This window comes from Mauremys mutica, unplaced genomic scaffold (genome assembly GCF_020497125.1).
Source record: "Mauremys mutica isolate MM-2020 ecotype Southern unplaced genomic scaffold, ASM2049712v1 Super-Scaffold_100100, whole genome shotgun sequence".
Taxonomy (NCBI): domain Eukaryota; kingdom Metazoa; phylum Chordata; order Testudines; family Geoemydidae; genus Mauremys; species Mauremys mutica.
Genome location: NW_025423267.1, coordinates 1,478,181 through 1,500,727, shown reverse-complemented (window position 1 = coordinate 1,500,727; position 22,547 = coordinate 1,478,181). Strand labels below are relative to the sequence as shown.

At 52.3% G+C, this 22,547-nt stretch overlaps 1 non-coding gene across 1 annotated transcript; it reads right to left on the bottom strand.

Moving 5' to 3' along the window:
* Positions 1–20,204: 20,204 nt before the first annotated feature.
* LOC123359056 lies at positions 20,205–20,388 on the bottom strand. The gene has a single exon (XR_006575821.1). It is a non-coding gene; the product is annotated as a U2 spliceosomal RNA (small nuclear RNA).
* Between the last annotated feature and the right edge of the window lie 2,159 nt (positions 20,389–22,547).

Here is a 22,547-nt window from a genome sequence, read left to right as displayed (position 1 = left end):
GAAGCAACATCAAAGCAACTGGGAATGAAACAATTTGTTTCCAAAGGGGGAACTCGATGACTAACAATTGCTTTGAAATGGGGGAACAGTATAACAGTGATGCTCAGGCTTTGGCCAGCCCTAATCAAGGCATTTCTCACAGTTCTCTCCCATTTGGATTTTCTGATGTCTAATAGGGAATGATCTTTGATTGAAGCTTTTCCCAAATGCAGAGCACGTGTAGGATCTCTCTCCACTGTGGATTCTGCGATGTCTGACAAGGTTTGAGCTCTCAATGAAGCTTTTCTCACACTCAGGGCATGTGTAGGGTCTCTCTCCTGTGTGGATTCTCTGATGTCTGCTTAGGCCAGAGCTCTGTTTGAAGCTTTTCCCGCATTCAGAGCATGTGTAGGGTTTCTCTCCTGTGTGGATTCTACGATGTGTGATAAGGGCATAGCTCCGATTGAAGTGTTTCCCGCACTCAGAGCATCCATAAGGTTTCTCACCCGTGTGGATTCTCCTATGTGTAATAAGGTAGGCGCTCCGATTGAAGCTTTTCCCACACTCAGAGCACATGTAGGGTCTCTCTCCTCTGTGGATTCCTTGATGTGTGAAAAGGTCTGAACTCCCATTGATGCTTTTCCCACACTCATGCCATGTGTAGCGTGTCTCTTCCAAGTTGATTCTCTCGTGTGTAATAAGGTCTGAGAGGCTACTCAGGTTTTCCTCTGGCCTCTGCTGAGACTCACAGGCTCTTGCTTTTTCTGGGAGTGCACAACTCCCGGAAACATTCCCTTTGGATCTTCCTGATAACGTCCCATGTGGTTCTACTTGCTCAGCATCTTCCTGCTGGGGATTCTCCTCGTTCTCACTCGCCATCCCATCACCTGATGGGAGACAGAGAGAATCCAGACACAGGTCACTCCCTGCGCCGGAGAGAAAGGAATCTCCGAGAGAGGAATGGAAAAAGGTGTGAACAAACCAAAATATGTGCGGGAGAGATCAAAGCTATCAGGAGCTGATTTTCCCCAAACCCTTCCCCAGAGCAGAGAGAGGAAGGGATCCGTTCTGGGTCTGCATCTCACCAGAACTCTCAGGGGAAAGTGAGATTGGGGAGGGACCTGCTGCCAGTTGCCAGTCAGAATAGGAGGGAAGCCATGAGTGACATCTGCCTAATGATTCCACATCTGCAGGGAACAGTTCTGAACTTGGAGCACTTACAACTTGCAGAGTCTTTGTAGGGCATCCCAAAGGTTTCCTGTATTCACAGACAGTTGTTGAGATGGTTCACCCAATTCCTCACCTGTGCACATGGCTCTCGGGAGCACTTTTTTTCAGAGCCATAGAGGTCTGAGACCCACGGCTGTTCCCCTCATTCCAGGTGCAAGATCACATCAGGTTTGGAAACTGGAAACCCTGGGAAGGGAAAGAAAACAAGGGAGGTCAGTGGAATTTGTGGGATACTTGTCACAAGGAATATTCCACGGTTTTAACCCCAGCTCATTTTTAAGACGTAACACCCCAAGACCGGCTTCCTTGGCTCAAAGTGGCAGGAGAGTTATTATTATAACTCACATTCATGACCTTAGTGCCTAAGAGCCAACAAACCATGGGCCCCTGTTGTGCTGGGCACAGCACAAACCCAGAATAGAAGATGGCCCATGCCCTGAAGAATTTACAGTCTAACTAGACAAGACAGACACAGATGAGGGAAGAGGTGGAACCCGCCAGCAGAGTGAACTATGTGAAGGCAGAGGGACAGATCTGATGAACACAGGTATAGATCTTGAGACTATCGTATTTAATGTTATCACTAGGGCCAGTGTTTTCCGGAAATTGCTGCTATTCCTCTGGCTTCAACACTCCTATTTCCACCTGTGAGCTCTGCCAACAGGCCCAGCTGAACGACACTCCTGTTCAGAGACTGTTCTTCATTCAATGCACAGAGCAAGTTTGTGCTGTGACACTGGGCAGACTGTTAAAACAGAGCAGGGTTTATTAGTCAACTGAAACACAGCATGGAAAGTCCTTAGATTAGCACAGAGAAGCAAAGACGACAATATAGTCCATACAATATAGTCCATGGGTGTGTGTGGCTGGATACATATTTGTTTCTGTATGTTTGCAATTGCACGTGTGTGTATGTGTGTGGGAATGCTCTGCTGCCCTCTGCCGGTGCAACAACCGTTTCTCTGTATGTCACAGCCCCCATACCACCGACCCTGGTGGTGATTTCCCCATCTTACAAGGGCTGGCTGGCCTGACCCTTCTCCCCTCTGCGGAGTGTGGCGGGGGCTGCAGCTCACCTCCTGTGGGGCAGGAGGGCCCAGGTGCGGGGCTCCGATGCACCTGGAGAGCAGCTCAGATGAGGTGGGGCAGGGCGTGTGGTGTCCATTCTGCGTTGCCTGGTGCTGGGCCATTACACAATCCCCAGCCACGCTGCACAGCGCACCCCAAGAGGGGGCAGGGGGCCAAGCAGATGATCCAGCACGAGGGGGGAGAGGATGTGTGGTTGGGGGGAGGAAAAGCCTTGGGCTGCACTGGGGGAGTGCAGAGCAGGGGTGACACCCCAGAAACCTGCAGCAAAGGGATGGACAGGTGGGGTGGGTGGATAGAAGAGGCAGCGGGACTAAAATCTAAAAGGGGAGTGTGGGGTCTGGTGGTCAGAACGGGGTGAGGGGGCAGGTTTGGTGGTCAGAATTCCTGGGTTCTATCTCCAGCCCTGGGAGGGGAGTGGGAGCCAGTGGTTAGAGTGTGTGTCAGGGGAAGAGCCAGGACTCCTGGGTTTTCTCCCTGGCTCTGACTCTCTCTTGTGCAATCCCTCAGCAGTTACCCAACTCGCCAGCTTGTGGGAGCGAGGGGCTGGGGCCGGGTTGTGACACGGCCAGAGTCTCATACTGCCCCTTTGTTACCCAACCCGGGGCAGGGTGGGGGATGGCCTGGGAGACCCGCTAAGAAAGGCGCTTCTGGTGGGTTTGTGTGTGGGTCACGCTGCCCCCTGCTGGATAGACCCCTCTAGGTCAGAGCCAGTCTCAGCCCGGGTCAGACCCCGGGAGCCCAGCCCCCTCTGTCGCCACGACTATGTCTATTGGTCTCCTGGAAAGGTCCATTCTCATGGGTAGCTGTCCAGTGGCAGTGAGTTCCACAGGCCTCGGCACACGCTGTGTGGGGCAGGAGGTCCTTGTGTTGGGAGCAGTGGGAGTGAACTGTGTGTGGTTGTGTATCTGAGCACAATTCTGAATAGTCTCTGTGTGTGTGTGTGTGATTGTGAGTGTGGCTGGGGGTGTGATTGTTTCTCTCTTTGGGGGTTGGGCTAGCATGCCCCTCTGGGTGTGTTGTGTGTGAGTGTTCTTGGGATTGCGTGAGTCCCTTTGTGCGTCAATGTGTCTGTGTGTGTGTGTGTGTCACTTGCTGCAAGATACAAAATCCTGCAAAGCCACCACACACACAGAGCAGGGCTCAGCCCCACCAGCAGGGGGCAGCAGGGACACACACGTCTCTCCTGGGCCAGCTTGGACAATTCCCCATCACGACCCGGCACAGTGCTGGTGCCCCCACACGGGGGTGGGCAGTGACCGGGCGGGGGGGGGCAGATGTGCTGGATTCAGAAGGAAGCACTTTGGGAAAATCAGTTAAGGCCCTTAGCAGAGCTGGGACACAGACCCAGTGACCCCTGCACCACCCTGGGGGTGGAGTGGTCAGAGCAGGGAGGGGGCTGGGCACCAGGACCCCTGGGTTCTATCCCCCTGGCCCAGGGAGTGGAGGGGGTCTGGAGCAGGGGGACTGGGAGCCAGGACTCCTGGGTTCCATAGGGGAGACTGTTTTTTCCTATGCTCCCCTCCCTAGAGATCCCAGCCCAGCCCCCTAGCGGAGAGTGAGTAGGAGCAGGGGAAGTTGCTCCCCGACTTTAGAAACATGATTCAACCCCCTTCCCCCACCATGGGCTGTGACATCATGGAACCCCCCCCCCAGGCAGACAGTAGAGGCCCCGCCCCACCAGAGAATGGGGAGTCTAATTGCACCCACTCACGGTTCCACAGAAACCCCACACACCCCCTGCTAGGACAGGATCTGCTGCTCCCACATGTTTCCTTTTCACCATGAGCTGCTTCCCGCCAGGCACCACACCCCATTCACACGCCTTTGGTCAATAGTAGCTCAGTGGCAATCACTGCCCCGAAGTGACTCCGGCGCAGGCACCCACAGCACGAACTCCCCACACCGGATTCTGTCCACACGCAGAGAATTCTCTCCGCCGGGCTCCTTCGGTTCCTCTCGCTGCTCCCCGTCCTGCCGCCAGACACTGCTCATCTGCATAGCCCCACCCATGGACACGTGACACCTTCTGTCGTTTTGGTCTCCAGTGAATGAGTCGCCTGCGGGGAGTGAGCCCGTCACCGCACGTCACAGCCCCAGCGCACGTCACAGCCGCCGGGCGGGGATTGTCTGTGAGCCCCGCGCTGGGGGCGGGGCTTCAGGGAGAGACCCAGCCCCATAGACAGACTGGGGTAGGGAGACATTGGGGGAAGGGATGAGGGGATGGGGGGAGAAGGGGGAAGGGAGAGACCCAGCCCCATAGGCAGCATGGGGCAGGATGATATTGGGGTCAGGAGGGGAGAAGGGGGATTGGCAGAGACCCAGCCTGGGGTGCAGGGAAATGGGGCGGTTTGGAGGGAACTGGGGAGGAGAAGAGACACAGGGCAGGACACATGTTGGGACAGGGAAACTGACTCACTCCGAATACATGCAGAACTGGGCAGGGTGGAGGCAGATCATGCTGGTCCCAGGGTAATTTCGGGGGGTTCTGATTCCCCACTCAGCCGGGGGGCTCCCCTCTGGGCTGAGGAGCCCTGGGGTGGGGCGGGTGCAGGGGCTGGGTGTGTGTGTCAGGCTGGGGGAGCTGCCTGGGCAGAGGGGCTGGAACCAGGGGCGGCTCCAGGCACCAGCACACCCAGCGCGTGGTTGGGGGACAAGCTGCAGGGGGGGCTCTGCTGGTCGCTGCGAGGGCAGCAGGCACCCCAGCCTCTCCCCCACTCCCCTCCCAGAGCTGGGGGAGAACCCAGGAGTCCTGCCCCCCCCTATTTCCATAAGGCTCCATCCAACAGCCCCCCCCCCGCCGAGTGGGTAGAGATGAGGCCAGGGGAGAAGCAGGCGGGGGGGCACTGGGCGGGGCCGGGCCGAGACCCCGGGACACACGAGTTCGCGTCAGGAGCCGGAGGGGGCGGGGCCGGGGCTCTCTGGGGGGCGGGGCGGGATGAGGAGTTGCGTTGGCGGGGGGGGGGAGGTGTCAGGTGGACCCAGGGACCCGCCCTTACCTGGGCTGGAGAGGACGGAGGCGCCCCGGGGCAGGCTGGGAGTTGTAGTTCCTGGCTCGTTTCAGAGCGGAAGTGACGGACAGTTGCTCAGGCAACGCGCCCCCTCCCGGTGCACTCTGGGAAGCGTAGTTCTCTCTCTCTCTCTCTCACACACGCGGCCTCTATGGGAGGAGGGGCCGTAACTCGTCACTTCGCCGCGCCCCTCCCCGCTCCCTGATTGGCGGAGAGAGCGCGGGACAGAGACTCGGCGCGTGGCGGGAGGCCCCGGTTCCCTCGCCCCGAGGCTTCGCTGCCCCCCCCCCCACCCCGGGCGCGCGCTGCGGCCGTTGGGATTCGAATCCCACGTGGGCTGGGGGGGGGCACAGGGCAGAGGCAGCGGGGGGGTGGCTGAGCTGCCTGGGAGCAGCCCCACAAGCGGCAGCCTGGGGCCGCGGGGCCCCTCAGCCCCCCCCCAACCTGCCCCCGCAGTGTCCCCCCCCCCCGCTGTGACCCTCCCGCCAGCCCCGCCCCCAGCGTCCCCTCCCCCACCCTGTCCGCTCTGCCCGGCCTTTCCCTTCGCCCCCCCCCAACATCCTCCTCCCTGTCCTCAGTGCCCTGCCCCCCGCCTCCTCTTCCCCCTCAGCGCCCCGCCCCTAATTGCCTCCAGCCCATTTCTCCATGGCTGGGCCCCACTTTCCCATCCCCCCACTGCCCCAGTCCATCCCCAGGGTGGGGGGTTCCTCATCTCCAATCTCTGCTGCCCCCCAACCTGCCGGGTTCCCCTTTTCAGCCACTGTGGGGCCCTGCAACCCGCCCTCACCCATCCACTCTGGGCTCTCTAAATCCCACATTCCCACAATGCACCTTGGTAACCCCACCCTCCTCTGTCCCTAATCCCCCTAGTCCCTTCCCTGGGGTCCCCCTGGACACCCCAACCCACAGTCCGGCCCCCACATACATCCCAGTCCCTCATTCACACGCTGAGCTAGTCCTTCAGGGGCCCCCACAGCCCCCCAAACTCCTCCATCCATGAGCCCCGTTGGCCTGTGGCCGGGAAGGTGGGGAAGCTCCCACTTTGGCTGGGCTGGGTGTGGGTGTTAATCTTTTCCTGGCTTGTGTGTGCTGAGCTCACAAAGGGTTTTTGCTCCCTCGGGGTGGGGGGTGGTTTTGGCCGAAGGTGACGTGGTTTGGTAGCCCTGTGGATGCTGCGTGGTGTCTGGAATGGGGCGTGTGTGTTCCCATCATGCCCCTTCCCCTCTGCCTGCAGAGCTGAGCACAGACAGGTCTGAGGAGCAGAGCAGCAGCTCTGGGAAGGAGAAGAGCAATATGAAGATGGAGTCTAAGACGAGGCCAGGTGACTTCTGTGGAGGGAGACATGCTGGACAGCGCCAAGGATTGGGGAGACAACAAGGTGTGAGCCCAGGGCTCAGATTTCTAGTTGTAGCTGTGATGGCAGAATGGGAGGAGGGTTGAAGCCGGAGCCCTGGGGTCCGTGAGTAGCGAGAAGAGGAGCCTCGCCACCATTGCTTTTTCTTTTCCTCTTGTGTTGTGTTTCATACCAAGGGAAAAGAAGTCGCGGGGACGGAGTCCAGCCCCGAGGTGAGATGGAAAGTGAGCAAGAGCAGTGACAGGGTGAATCCTGTTGATGCCAGGCAAGACCTGCCCAGCTGGGATGAGAGTAGCTGTCTCTATCGGTGAGAGAAGTATCTGGTTTGGGAAGGGCTCTGGTCACAGCCCCCCTGGCTCCAGGCAGGGACTTCCCGTTACCTGGGTGTGGGTTTCCGGACTAGCTGTGGCTTCAAGGGAGATGATGTTGCCATTTGCAAGGGCTGATCATCTCTCTGGCCAGGAGTGGTGTGTGCCCCCTAGCAGAAAGTTGGATCCATGAGGGTGATTCCCTGTTCTGAGTTTCTTTCTTCCTCTGAGGTTTCTCTCTCTGTGTTGGTCAACTTACACTCAAACTCTCTCTCTCTCCTTTCATGAACACCTGTCATGTTCAGTTGCCTTCATCCTCTTCCTCTGCTCCCCCTCCCCCAGTCTCCCATGGGCTCAGCTGGGTCTATCTGCCCACGGGCAAGGTCTCTGCCATACTGGGAAGGATGTGTCCTGCCTGCCAGGATAAGGGGGTTGCTCCTCCCACCCCCTATCTTCAGGGAGACCTCATTGCTGTAACTGGATCACAGCGTGAGTGGCCGGTCATGTCTTTGGGGTTGTGGGGTCTGAGACTGAGAGGGGTGGGCTCGCAGTCATGGCTTTGGGCACAGGAGAAGAGGGGCTGCGATTAGAGATGCCCAGAACTTCCCTTATCACCCGCTAGCTCCATTACTGCATCACCCAAAAGCCTCGCTCAGGGTCCACTATGCCTCCTTGTGCTGGGCACTGCAGGGACAATCAGAGGGACAGCAGGATGCATGAGGAAATAGATGAGTGTGTGAGGCAGATGGGTGAGGGGGGGTGGCATACATTGGGGACGGATGGGGGGTTGAGGGTTGGACGGACGGCGGGACAGATGGAGAGCTGCAGGGACGGATGGTGACGTCACAGGCTGGACTTGTGATGGGTTCAGCTCATGGCCGCTGGCCCTGTCATCTCCTGCCCCCATCTGCCCGTCTGACTCTGCCCCTGTCTCTCACAGGCAGCACTCAGCAGAGTCTGGCCCTGTCGTTACACTGGTGCCTACATGCAGTGCACACCTGTGTGTTATGTGCTCCTGGAGAGCTCAGGCAGGGACAAGCGTGCGGCTCACGGCTGCTGAACCAGCTACTCCAAAACTGCCACAGATCTCCCCCTCCTTGGGCAGCAAGACCCTGGCCGGGGGGTTCCCTGTCCTTCCTCGCTGCCAAAGCAGCCTGCTCAGCACAGAGACCGAGATCACCTGCCTCCGCCCAGCCTCCAGCTGGAGCTGCTCCAGCTGCGAATTGCTGGTATCCAGCCTGGCTGGAGTTGGTGCGATGTCCCAGCGGAGTCCGTTCTTTCTCCCCGGTAGATGACGATTTTCCCCACTGCAGTTAGTTGCTCTTTCTCTGCTTCCCCATAGCCCCTCCCCAGTGATAGTGACCCCTGCTGGCCAGGCACGGGAGTGTCCTGTAGGTGCCTTCTTGTAGGAGGAGTGACTCCTGGTGGCGAGGTGCAGCAATGCCTGGCATGTATCCCCCCCCTAGCATTGCTGCAGCGCCCCCTGGTGGCCACTGAGGGCAGTTGCCTATGTGACCCACCACTGCCATTGTGCCTGTGAGCGCTGGTGGGTAGGTGAGGCAGGGCCCTGTATGTATATCAGCCATTGGGGCAGTGCCCTCTGCGTATCCCACTCTCATCTCGGTGACTCGTGTTGCCCAGGTGGGGCAGTCCCCTGTGTGTATTTACTCCCCCAACCCCTGCATTGGGCCAGTGAGCACTGGTAGCCAGAGGAGTCAGTGCCTGAGGTGTGTTCTTCACCTCCCCCAAGGTGGCAGGGTGCCTGGGTGGCCGTGTCAGGCAGTGCCCTGGGTATCTTCCAACCCCTTTGTGGCAGTGAGTCCTGCTCTTGGTGCGTGTCACTCCCCCACTAGGGATGTGCACTGGTGGCCAAGTAGGGCAGTGCCCTGTGTGCATCCCCCTCCCTCTCCCACCCAGGGTGACCAGATAGAAAGTGTGAAGAATCGGGACAGGGTGGAGGGTAATAGGCAACTACATAAGAAAAAGCCCCGAATATCAGGACTGTCCCTATTAAATCAGGACATCTGGTCACCCTATCCCCTCTACCCCTGTGCCAGGTATGGCAGGCACTGATCCCTGGCACCCCCATGGAGCAATATCCTCTGTATATCCTCCAATTGGGGCAGTGACCCCTGCTGGTGAAGTGGGGCAGTGCCCTGTGTGTGTGTCCCCCTATTTAGGTAGTGACCCTGGTGGCTAAGTGAGGCAGTGGCCTTTGATTTCCTCTTCTCTCCCCAGCCCCCTCTCTCTCTGGGGTAGGGCCCCCAGTTGGGGCACTACCCCATGTGTATCTCTACTAATTGGAGCAGTGACCTCCCCGCGGTGCCCTGGTGTGGCAGTGCCCTATTGGTATCTCCCTCCCCCTCTCCCCACACCATTGTGGTAGTGGCCATTTCAGGCAGTGGCCTATCTTCCCCCGCCCCCCACCACCATTGCAGCAGTGCCCCCTGGTGGCCATGTGTGGCAGTGACTTGCATGTATCCCCCCCAACCATTGCTGCAGTGACCCCAGGTGCCCAGTTTGAGTAGTAGCCTGTGTGGACCTCACTTCTTGGGGCAGTAACGTGTGGGGCCAGCTAAGACAGTGCACAGTCTGTGACGTCTGGTGGCCACGTAGGGCAGTGGCCTGTATGTACCATCTCCTCTGGAGCAGTGACCACTGGTGTCTTGGTGCTAAGATGCAGCCACCTCTGGGTTACATGGTGGGGCTTGTCAAAGTTAGACTCAGGACTCACAGTTTGTCAGACCACTCTGTTTTATTAGCACAGCGCTTCTGCTAATAACACCCAGATAATGTGAGCCCCATGCAAGACACAAACTATCTTATTTATACAGATAAAAGGATGAGAACTTAACAAGATAACAAAGGAAGCAGAATCAGATAAGTTTACCTGGGTTAGGCATGCATATTTTATTCCCTTACTAACTACTACCCATCTTCTGTTAATGTTTTGCCATTAGCACCATTGTTTATGCCTAATGTTTCTTTTCCTGGCACCTGTATTTCAACATTTCTTATTTCTGCTTAAAGGTACATACAACATTTCTTTAATCCATTCTTATTTTTACAATATAATTTATTCTACTTTCACAATCCCTCCTTTTGGTCAAGCTTACGCCATGACCAAAATTTTACTGGGTTTTACATATTAACCGTTTTTTTATCTCTTTGTTCATTAGCAATATTTAAAATTATTGTATTAGCACTCTGTTCTGGGGCAGTTACTTGAGTAGCATGCCTTACACAATTTTGGGTACAACAGGAGACTAACTGAAAACATACAAAAATTATTAGGATTTCAAACAGGATAGTTAGGGCTTCCTGAAACAACCAGTTTCCTATACCACAGAATACTTAGCCACTTCCATAAAGAACTTGGCTTTTTATGGGGAATATATGCGATTTGTTCTAAGTGGCTAGCGTGATCTATTACCTTATTGGTATCGTCAGGTATAAACACACAACATTGTTGTTGTTTTTTTTTTAATGAGAGCACAGGTCCCTCCTTTGGCCGCCAGCACTATGTACAATGCCTGACGTTTTTGGAGGGCCACCTGTCGGACCGCCCCTGTTTCTTTGGCCAGGGCTCTTAAAACTTTCTCCAGTTTTATTTGCCATTATTTTAACTACTTCTTTTAACCTCAGGAGCCTTTTTGCCCGGTGTATTACTCCCCCAAGTGGGTTAAAGGAACTGCCAATAGTCTCTTCCCAGGTGTCATTACTGTTCCATATTGTGTTAAACGGACAAGGTCCTCCAGTGAGGTCTGGGGAATTGAGTGGGATAGCCAGGACAGGAACATCAGTTTGACAGTGGGCTGGGATGTGGCTGCAGACCCAGCATTTAGAAATATTAAGGGTCTGAGCTATCCACACTTGCTGCTGGATAAAAGAATTGTCATTGTGGACTCCCCAGACCTTCAGACACCAACAGCCGAGGAACAGGCACCACATGTTGGAGGCAGGGCCCTTCTGGTTCTGACAACCTCAACTGAGGGAACTGTAGTCACAGTTTTATGTCCACCAGGCAGCAGGCGCTAGGCTCACTACTGCTTTTTCTTGGGCCTTGCTTTAGGTAGTTGTCTGCTTCTGGCAACCCTTACGAGAACGTAGATTGTAAGGTATTGCAGGCTGTTCCTCTACGTCATCTTCTGGAGTCAAAATTGACTCTGCGTGGTCCTGAGGTGACGATTGGTTCGCTGGGGTGGTGCATTTTTACACGGCAAAGCATGTATTCATGCTGCGGATGCCAGACAGTTTAACAGCAGTTTGGGTAGTAAGCAGTGCCTGATGATTCTTTGATACTCTTTAAGTCTTTTTGCTTCTTTTCTTGACTCTGGCTATAACAATGGCCTTCACACCTTATCTTTTCCTGATGCATTCATTCCTCATTCACACAAACAGATTGAGAATACAAACAGTAGTATTTTATATTGAGCAAAAAGGCATTGCAAATTAAACCTTGCTAAGTTTTACAATTAACCACGACAATTTACATTGAGACCCAGGCCTTCAATGTTTCTCTAATTTACTTAACATAGACACAATAGAGAATCCTGTCTCTTACTACCTAAATCTTAAAACAAAGAGTTAGAGAGGGCCCAATTTGTAATGCATATGGGAAAACAGAATCTTATAGTCCCAGAGGGTCATTTCTTTCTGCTATTCAAAAAGGGTGGCTGGTAGGATGAAATCAAATTATACATTATAAAGTCCAGCTCCTACATATCCCCCTTTTGACACTAAGATTATCAATCGCCAGTGTCACTTCTTATGTAGTAAAATACTGGGAGGTGATTTGGGCCTGTAGCTTTAGCTTTGCATACATTTGTTTTATTTACCAGCATATTTTAAACATTTTAATTAAACACATACAATTTAAAACCAAAAACAATTAGGGGTAGTAACATTAGTATGCCAGTAGTTGTGGGAGACCATCCAGATAATATGAATGGTTCTGTTTCCCACATTGTTTTGTTTGTTTGTTTTTAGGAACTATGTTACCTTTTTAAACAGATAATGGGTAACTGTTTGCCATTCAATGCCAAGACTGATAGAGAACTCAGCTAAATCAGTGCTTACAGTAAGCTGAGACTTTTTGGTTGTGGCAAATAGTAAATGTGATTATTGGTAAACACAGTACTTACATTACATGTACATTTGTCTACTGGTGGGTTGCTAACACTTTTATCCTTTTAAAACACTTCTTTCCAAGAATTAACACACACATTGCCCGTTATACAATACTTTGGCCTAATTATTAATTTTATCCCACATACAGGATCCTAGTGAGGTGTCTTTACTACAGGGCTTTGGAGCAACAGGCATGGATAAGCATACCCACTTTTGAGGAGTCCACTTGGTACAACCTCTAGTGTCCAATAGTTTCCCTTCCTCCCAGCCCACTGGCTTGAGGTTTGAGGTAGCCAGAAGGATCCCAGGTGCAATCTGTGGAGTGGGCTAACTTTTCTTTTTTTTTTTGCTTCCAGAGCCTGTTGGTGTGCAATTTTAACAACAATTTCTTCACTTAACAAATTTTGTCTTACCGTACTGGAGACATACTGCATCCAGTTATATTGATAGGTATTAAACAATAATCTTTTCCTTTGATTTAACAGATGCATCAAAACCTTAATATTTTCTGATATTACCCAAAACATCCTATGTTCTAAATATCTGCATTTTAGTACATTTCATAGCTATTGCAGTATGGTTTTTTTTTTAAACTTATTTGTTTTTGTAATAGGTTGTTCTGTAGCTGGTATTAGCTTTTTCTGATTTTCTGAAAGACAAAAATAACATTTTTCTACCCCTTTCAGGGTGGCATTGATTGTTGCTTAAAATATTCCTTTCTTTTACAAATACCCTTGCTGATTGCAGGCAAAACAGAGGAATTACCCCCATATTTTCCTGTGTTTTTTTTGTTCTATAGGCAGGCCAGGTTTTAATGGGTTCTACTTTTTAAGAGTTATGGGGAAATTATTCCACTGTTGAGGTATACCACCTCATGAATTTAATAACTAAAGTTTTTCTTCTTATATAGCAGACCAAGTTTGTAATGTTTTTCCTGCTGTGTTAAGCTTTAAGTTTATTCACAGGTAATAGCTGAGAAGCATTATTACCATATTACCTTCAAGGTTTTTTCCAAAAATCATACACACTATACGTTGTTACAGGGGTACTTACTAACATTAAATTTATTTCAATGTTTAATATTAACAATAACATTTAGCATCAAATCTCTTAAAGGGATCTTGTTATACCATGTCTTTTATTTAGGCAATTTCTTTTGTGCTGGCAGTTTTTACCTTCCTTTATCAGTTAGGTAATTTGCATTAACACAGGCTTGGCTTGTGGATTCAAAGCCATTAGCAGAGCTCAGAGACTTTGTCTTAAAAGGGACACAATTAACTTCCACCAGAGTTTTAATTTCTTTCCACTTTCAACTCCTGCTTACAAAACACACAGAGATCTGAAAAAGAAAACAGTCTATTGCGGCTCTTTTTGGAGCCCTAATAGGATTTTAATTCAGTAGCATATTTCATTTGTATTTCTTTTACCCCTTTTTACAATATACACTGCACATGTCCTAGGGAAAAAGCACATTCCTTCTATATTACAACTTTTTTTTTTAAACATTAGCCATATCAATTTTTATATACGATGTAACTGTTTCTTTTTTCTTACAGAGTTTTCATGTACCCTTATCAAAAGTGACAGTCTGATTACACAGAGCCATTTTAAGGCTCAGTGTTTTAACATTGCTTCTTTTTGTTTTGTGCACCTCACCTCTGCTGTTGCTTCAGAGGGGCACTGTTAAAATATATATTTTTTTAATTCTTTCACTACAGCTCTTATCTGCTATTGTTACCAAAAAAAAAACAACAACCAACCAAACAAAAAGACTCCAGAATCTCTCCCTATTCTCCTGATTTTGACTGCCCTATTGCAGCCATGACTTGGTTTTTATTTAAAAAACATTTTAAATTTTATAAAGAATCAAGTTACCCCTTAAGGGTTAAATGCTAAATCCCAAAGCCAAACACTAATTACCTGTGTCTTGCAAAAAGGTCTGTCAGTTTTGCAACTTTGAATTAAGAGTCAAATGAATTTTTCGTGGCATTAAAAACAAAAACAAAACTAATTTATCTTACACCTACAAAACAGGAGTTTTACAAACCAGATGTGCTGGTTTAGATTCTTAGAACTTTACATATTTTCACAGACAAATAGATACATACACATTTTCACAAAATTTAACTGCTTAATTCTCTCCAGCCTTTGTAGAGTTAACTTTTCACTCTCTTTCCTTAAATCACTTGTTTTTCTCCCAAAATAACACCTTTATCACCTCAGATTTCACCATTTTAAGTATTGTTCCAGGGGTTCATGCCTGCACTTACTGCTTTTCTTACTCCTTACACTATGCCCTTAGGGCTTCCAACCTGTTTTTCTTTTTTTTTTTAATCTGTTGCTTGCCTGCTTTTCTGGGCCCGATCCTGCTTTTTGTCCTTTTTACAATGAGATGGGAGTATTAAGGGGGTTGGATCGATCCGGGGTGGGTTTTTTTGAGAACGGGGTAAAGGGGAGCGCTCGGTCTGGTGGTGGGAGAGGAGGCTTTTAATAAAGCTTTCAACTTATTATTTGAATATTTGAGAGAGGCGAGTTTTTGATTTTGTCCAGCTACGATTTGCCTCTTCCCACCACTGAATGAAACAATTAACCTCTTCTTTAGCCAATTTAGTTTTAGGTTGGCCGAGTTTGTCCTTTAAGATGTCCACTCGGTCTTTGTTCCAAGATTTTAACAGTGGCCACTGAGTTTTGGGATCCCCCTGAGTTAGCCTAGACCATTTTTCCAGAAATTTACAGGAGTCCGGACCCATCCTAAATACATAAAATGAGCTGGCGTTCGTTTAGGGAACTGTTCCGACTTAGACGTCTGGTTACCAGTACAGGAGGACTTCACACACCAATCGCACAAGAAGGAAATTCAGGTTCGTCAGAGCAACACACAAAAGGAGCCCACAGGCTACTGCCTCAATTGCCCTTGCTTTCACACCAGGGGTTTACCCAAAGTGTGGTGCGGCTGCAATTGTGCAGATTCCACTCACTCAGACCGCAGGGACAGAAACCCCTTGGTCGGCCGATCCCCGGACAGAGATGGCACCCAGACTCAAACACTCCACAGGAAGACGGATAGACACAGAGACAGGACAGTCCTCAGTCCGGACAAAACACAGAAATAATTACCTGACCAGATTCCTGATGTCAGATCCCGGGATCCCTACCAGAACAGAGTGGGAACCAACAGGTTCAATGGCGTAGACTTCACTGTGGTCGTGCACCTTTCCGTTCTGGTGGAGGACCGCTCGGGCCAAATGCCCAGGTGCCGGCTTCCACGGTCGTCCTACAAAAACAGTCAGGAATCACACAGCCCCAGTGAAGACGGTTGCCATCTCGGTGGAACCTCCAAATTGTCAAAGTTAGACTCAGGACTCACAGTTTGTCAGACCACTCTGTTTTATTAGCACAGCGCTTCTGCTAATAACACCCAGATAATGTGAGCCCCATGCAAGACACAAACTATCTTATTTATACAGATAAAAGGATGAGAACTTAACAAGATAACAAAGGAAGCAGAATCAGATAAGTTTACCTGGGTTAGGCATGCATATTTTATTCCCTTACTAACTACTACCCATCTTCTGTTAATGTTTTGCCATTAGCACCATTGTTTATGCCTAATGTTTCTTTTCCTGGCACCTGTATTTCAACATTTCTTATTTCTGCTTAAAGGTACATACAACATTTCTTTAATCCATTCTTATTTTTACAATATAATTTATTCTACTTTCACAGGCTGTTTACAGGAGAATGGGGACAGCCCCCCCCCCCCGTTCCAGGAAGTAGGGGAATGTCTGGTGTTCGGGGCAGAGCGTTCCACCTTCTATTGAACTGTGATGCTCTGAGCACCTTTCCCCTGCCGGAAGAAGACCCTGTGTGGCTCCAAAGCTGGTCCAGTAACAGGTATCACCTCACCTGCCTTGTCTCCTGGTATTCTGGCCAGTGTCCAACTTCCCCTTCACTGTTGGTCCTCAAACCTCCTCCAAGCAAACCCCCGCCCACACACACAGTCCCTTAAGCGGCCAAACCTTCCCTGGAGCCCAACCCTGGTGGTGGGGGGGGCACCCCACCTGAAACCCCTACGGCACCATGGGAGTGGTAGTGTCCACTGCCTCCATCACCCCCCAGCCAGGACGGGCCCCACAGCACCATGGGAGTGGTCGTGTCTCCTGCTTCCATTTCCTGATAGCTGCTGCCAGGCCCGGCCCAGACTTCCCATTTCTGGTGCGAGTCCAGAAGCAGATGCTGCCATGAGGCGGTGCTGGGAAGGGTGGTGCTGGTGTCAGGAGAAAGCAGGAGGAGCAGGTGGGGTCTGTGCTCCTGCGGGGAGGTGCTGCCCTTGCTGTGAAAAGGCCCCGCCCTTAGGGGAGATGTCATCTCCCTGCCCTGCCACGCTCTGCACCAGCCCCTGCTTGTCATGGGAGCAGGGCTGGCTCCAGGCACCAGTGTAGCAAGCAGGTGCTTGGAGCGGCCAGTTCAAAGGGGCGGCCCGTCCGGTATCGGGGCAGCACGGCTGGGTCCTGGGCGGAAATTCGGCGGCGGGTCCCTCATTCCCTGTGTTAGTCTTTGAGCTGCCGCCGAATTGCTGCCAAAGAGGAAGGGGGGAGGACTCGCCGCCGAACTGCCACAGAAGCAGCAGTGTGGTTGAGCTGCCACCAAAGAGCCACAGCTTGTCCTTTTCCCCGCTCCTGCTTGGGGTGGCAGAAAAGCTGGAGCTGGCCCTGCACAGGAGGAGCAGGCTCCAGTCTGCGGAGCGGCAGCAGGGAACCCCGCAGCAGGGAACCCCGCAGCCCAACGCCTGTCAGGCACCCCCGTTCTCCATGCCCCTAATCCCTGCTGCCCCCCCACCCATCAGTTATAGAACAGGAGGCAACTTAACTTCTGCTCACTGTTCCCGGTGGGGCTCTAACAGAGCGCGTCCCGGAGCCACTTAACTTCCATTCTCTGTTCCCTTCATAGACGCACAGTCAGAGCTCTCACAGGCTGGGCAGCAAGGAGCTGGTGCCGTTTGTCTCACCCCAGTGGATATTGCAGCCCTTAGTATAGAGGTTTGTTCTTTAAACATGGGGTCAGTCTCCTGTGGGGTTGGGCCACAGGAGAGCCCCATGCCCCTTCCTGTGCTTCTAACCCTGCACTGTTCACCCTGCGTCCTCCCCCACGCCCCAACCCTGTGCCCCCCTCTGCACCCCTAACCCTGTGCTCCCCTGCACTCCCTCCAGCACCCCTAACCCCTACATCCCCAACCTCTGGTGCCCCTAACCCTGCACCCCCTCCAGAACCCTTATGTCCCTCACCCCTAACCCTGTGCCCCCTACACCCCTAACCCGAACCCTGTGACCTCTGGCACCCCGTCCCCCCCACCCTGCACCCCCCTCCTGCACCCTCACCCTGCCTCCTAACCTCTGCACCCCTAACCATGTGCCCCCTCCAGTTCCCCTAACCCCTGCACCCCTAACCCCTGCCTCCTCCCGCACCTGTAATCCCTGCACTGTGCCCCCTTTTCCCCTAACCCCTGCACCCCCTCCTGTGCCCACTTGGGGAAACTGACCTGGATGCATGGAGTAGCTGGCATTGCTGTTCGCTCCCCCCGCCGCCCCTGAACACTGCTCCTCCGCACATCGCTAGGGGGCTGTGAGAGGGGGAGCAAGGAGCGACATTAGGGCTCCCTGCCTCCAGGTTACCTTCCCCACCTGGGCTGCTGCTCTCTGTCCTCCCCTTATGCAGCCCAAGTGGTGGGGAAGGTGACCTGGATGCCGGGAGCCCTGATGTTGCTCCTTGCTCCCCCATCATGGCCCCCTGGGGGGCACAGAGGAACATTGGGGGGAGCAGTATCTGCTCATCACCGCTATCTCCCCCTTCTCTTCCCCTCCCTCCCCCCATGTTTCTATGCCGGGAGGGAGCAGGGAGAAATCTGGCCACCACCCCGAGCAGCACTCCCCTGCCAGCCGGGAGCAGTTTCTGACTTTACACCAGCAGCACACACCTCTCTGCCACCGTACAGCACCGCCCTTGACCATGGTACCCCTGGGCAATTCCCTGGTGGCACCCACCCCTAAGGCTGGCCCTGGCTATGGGCTTCAGAGGGAGTGACCAGACCAAGCGGCCATGGAGAGCTCCAGCCCCTGTTCTCCCCTCCCAGCTTCTAGCAATCAGAGGCCAGGGACATGCTTCCATGCTGATGACAGGTACTGCTCCATAACGAGCCAAAGTACCTTCATATTCCTCATCTGAGTCAGATGCCACCAACCGAAGGTTGATTTTCCTGTCTAGTGGTTCAGGTTCTGTAGTGTCTGCATCAGAGTGTTGCTCTTTGAGGACTTCTGCCAACATGTTTCACACCTCGTCCCTCTTGGATTTTGGAAGGCTCTTCATATTCTTAAACCTTGGGTCAAGCACTGTAGCTATCTCTAGAAATCTCACGTTATACTTTCTTTGTGTTTTGTCAAATTTGCATTGAAAGTGTTCTTAAAGTGAACAACATGCGTCAACATGTGTCATCACCCAAGACTGCCATAAAACGAAATATATGGCAGAATGCAGAGAAAACCATGGAGCAGGAGACATACAGTTCTTCATCAAGGTCTTCAGTCACAACACATTTTTTTAACGAGCGTTATCAGCGTGGAAGCATGTCCTCTGGAATGGTGGTTGAAGTATGAAGGCATATGGATGTTAGCATATCTGGCACGTTAATATCTTTCAACACTGGCTACAAAAGTGCCATGAGAGAGCCTGTTCTCACTTTTAGGTGACGTATATAAGACACGGGCAGCATTAGCTCTAGTAAATGTAAACAAACTTGTTTGTCTTAGCGATTGGCTGAACAAGAAGTAGGACTGACTGGACTCTAAAGTTTTACATTGTTTTCTTTTTGAGTACACTTATGCAACAACAACAAAAAAATCTACATATGCAAGTTGCACTTTAATGATAAAGAGATAAATATTTGTGTAAATATTTGTAATAAAACTATATATAGTGAGCACTGTACACTTCGTATTCTATGTTGTAATTGAAATCAATATATTGAAAATGTAGAAAAACAAAATATAATAAATTTAAATTGATATTCTATTGTTTAACGGTGTGATTAAAACAGATTAATCATGATTTTTAAGTTAATTGCGTAAGTTAACTGCAATTAATTGACAGCCCTAGATTTGAATTTTTCTGTCCCATGCAGGACAAGCTAGAATATCTGTGTGCAGGGAAAGAGCCTGGGGGGAATTGTGCTGTGAAATTATTTCCTGTTCTGACATGTCCCCAGTTGCCTTTTTTGCCCTAACAGGCTGCAGCGCAACATCCATGTTTTGCTCCAGCTCATTCCGTCCTTCCAGGGGCCAGGGAAGGGAAATGGCTGCGGTGGAGCCAGTTGAGGGAGGGATTATCAGGGAGTTGCTGGCGGGTTCCCTTTGCGGGGAGAAAGGGCAGTAAATACACAGGGGGTGGGAACTTCCAGGAAGGTTGGTCTGTGTGGGAGAGGGCAGGAAATCCCCAGGGTGGGGAAAGGGTGGGGGACAGGGTGTGACAAACCTGCTGGGATTTGTTTACTGTGAGGCTCCAGCATTTCTCAAATGTGGCCACCAGGGGCTTTTATTGTGGCCACAGCCTCCAGGGCTGTAATTGAGGGAGTGCGGTGAGGCTCAGGCTTCAGGCTTCTGCTCTGGGATGGGGGGCGACAGGCTCAGTCAAGATACATGGAAGGTAGGCTGGGTGGGGAGAAGTCTATGTAACTCAACCAGTTATTGATATACATGTGACCTCAAATATTACCAATCTGTGTCCCACACACACACACACACACAACCCCCCCCCCCCAACCAACCATCTCCTAAATAGACCCTCAGTCCGGAAAGCATTCGTCCCTCATGTTGTTGAAAAGACTCACAACAAACAGAAGAATCTCAGCTTTTAAAGCAATCCTCCAGCAAGACAAAGAAACTCATATCTGTAGACTCAGAAAACATTCCCAATAAATTTTAACAATATGTTGTCATGAAGAAACCAAAGTGCTAAAGAGACCTGATTTTTCAACTACTTTAAAAAAATCTTCTCAAATCAGCATCTTTAGAGTGAAACTTTTTCTGCTTTTCTAACCAGATAATTTCCCCCCGAAGAAGAGACACTGATCCTGGAGACACTGCAATACCAGGTCAATGCATGGGGTGGACAGAGCAGCTCCTGTTCCATCCCCTTGTTTCAAAAATCAGTTTAACATACAGTCCTCAGATAAAGGACCTATCAGATATTAAACTGATAAGAACAGATTTAAAGTTTATTAGAGAATATTTAAAAATAAACGATACAAAGTGTTTGAAGCGTCAGTTATTGTGTCATTGGGGGTAACATACAGGTTGTAGGGGGATGTTAGCGTTTGGGTATTGGACGGCATATACATATACACAGTCTGTCATGTCCCCAGTGCGGGGTATACGGTGGGTGAGTTCAAGGTACAGCCAGCAAGCAGTGAGGGTACATCACTCATACAAACAGGTTATGGATAGTCGTGGGCATGAATAAATGAGCGGACTGGGTAATGATGATAGGATGACCCTCACGGGGCAGAGTTCAGTTTGGTTGGTTCAGGGCTCAGGGGATAAAGTCCAGCAGGGGAAGTCTACAGGTCACTTCAGCCCTATGGGTGCGCGAAGCCACGCCGGCTCACTCTTGGTATTGACGGTGGCCGGTGACGTGCTCTGTGTAAATGTATCTGGACCATCGAATAGCGTCCGAGACCATTAGGCATCTCATGAGCCGCGCATAGCGACGGCCCACCCCACAGGTCCTCAGCACGCGTTCATTAAGGGGGTCCCAGGCGCCCAAGGCCCCAACGATCAGAGCATCGGTGTAGACCTTGTAGCCCTTTGCTCGCAGGGTGTCGGCCAGGGGAGCGTACTTTTCGAGTTTGCGGGCTCGGGCTTGGCGGAAGGTCGTGGTCCTATTCTCGAACGGGATCGTCATGTCGACAAGGATGATCTTTTTCCGGTCCTCATCTGTGACGACGATGTCCGGGCGCAGCAGGCTGTCGGTGTCGGGGATGGTGGAGTTGACGGCGATCTCTCCCAGGTGCGGGGCGATGGCCTTCACCAGGCGGTCCTGGATGGCGTTGTGGCGCAGCTGCCAGGCTCTGCCGTGGGGCCTGCAGCTGCACAGGACGTGGGGCAAGGTCTCCATGGCGTACCCGCACCTCCGGCAGCGTTTGTCCGGGGTCCCGTGGCGGATGGCTCCGTTGAGGGGGACACAGTTCAGCCGGGCGCGGTGTATGAACCGCCAGTCGGCGAAACGGATGAAGCTGCCTGAGGGGAGGAAGTGGTTACTGGAGTCCCACTTGCTGGTGACCTCAAAAGCCTTGACCTGGTCCGGCTTTTTCTTCAGGGTGTCCACGTAGAGCGCGCGGATGGCGGCCTTCAGCGACCTCTCCAGCATGCCTCTGGCTTCGGGGTTGACGACGGTGTTGCCCTCCGTCCCGATATGTGGCACCAGGACTCCTAGCTCCTGCCGTTCCTCGCTCCACATCCATCGGCAGCCCAGTTGCTTTCCCAGTCGGCGCGTGGCGTTGCAGGCGCGGGTCCACAGCGAGGCGATGTCGCTCCTGTCCCAGGCGAACTCACCGTCCAGGGAGCCGCTCAGGAAGGTGGCCACATCTTGGTCAGAGGGAGCTCTGCTGATTCGCTTCGCGGTGGCAGCGCGCAGGGCGGCCGTCGCGATGTTCTTTACCACGGCGTCCGGGCACGTCAGGAGGCGAAAGGTGTGCGTGACGACCGCAATGTCGCAGAGGTCTCCCATGCGGGGGACGTTGGCGCCCCCGTGTCGGTGGGCGATGTATACGAGCTCGTTGCTGGCTCTCTGGGGTAGGGACAGCCACTTCTTCACCAGCTGCCGGATGGTGTTGTCCGCCTTGTTGAGGGGCACCTTCGCCACGGTGGATCCTCTCAGGACGAAGGCGATGCAGGGGATCAGGAAGGTGTTGAGGGCATTGATTTTCTGCCATGGTGCCAGCAGGGATGCGTCGATCTTGGCAGCGTCCTGCAGGATCTCCCGGATGGTGTCCTCGGGGGTCTGCCGGACGCGGAAGCCCGTCGGCGTGCCGAGGTGTTGGTACGCCTGCCCCTCCGCCAGGGGAACGACGGACTCGCCCTGGATTAGGAATTCCATAGTCAGCACCGAGTCCCTCTTGCTCCCATCGACGTGGAGGGACGCGCACTTCTTGGCATTGAAGCGGAGTCCCGTCCAGTCCGCGGCTCTCCCAATGGTGTCGAGGATGCCCTGGAGCCTCTCGGGGTCGTCCGCGGTCAGGACCAGGTCGTCCGCGTAGGCCAGGATGCTCACCCTCTCGCCGTGCAGGTCGAAGCTGTCGGCGCCGTCGGAGATCGCCCGCAGGAGCGGCTCCATGGCGAGGTTGAAGACGATGGGGCTGAGGGGGCAGCCCTGCTTCACGCCGCTGCGGATAGGAATCTC